Source organism: Panthera uncia, assembly GCF_023721935.1.
Source record: "Panthera uncia isolate 11264 chromosome A1 unlocalized genomic scaffold, Puncia_PCG_1.0 HiC_scaffold_17, whole genome shotgun sequence".
In the NCBI taxonomy this organism is placed as follows: domain Eukaryota; kingdom Metazoa; phylum Chordata; class Mammalia; order Carnivora; family Felidae; genus Panthera; species Panthera uncia.
This window is the reverse complement of record NW_026057577.1, coordinates 4,970,428-4,970,810: the sequence shown is the minus strand read 5'-3', so window position 1 is coordinate 4,970,810 and position 383 is coordinate 4,970,428.

Below are 383 nucleotides of genomic sequence, written 5' to 3'. Positions count from 1 at the left end.
AGCTTACCCCATGAACTGCTGGAATCCCACACAGCAACGGACCCTGAGTGGGTCCTCAGCCAGGCAGAGGGGCTGCCCAGGACTCCGCAGAACAGCAGACTCCTGCAAAGTTGGGGTGCCACCATGACCCCAGGCTGGGCAAGGGCAGGCCCCCTCCTGATGTCTCCAAGGCCCCAACTGGATGTGGCTGCAGAGGGTCTCCACTGTCTATCAATGATGCCCTCAGTCCCCTCCTCCTAGCAGGGGACAGAGACAGAGCATTGGGGGGAGAGACAGAGGGAGAATGAGAGAGACAGAGACAGAGAGATGGAGGGGACAGAGACAGAGTTTTGGGGGGAGAGACAGAGAGAGAATGAGAGAGATAGAGACAGAGAGATGGAGGG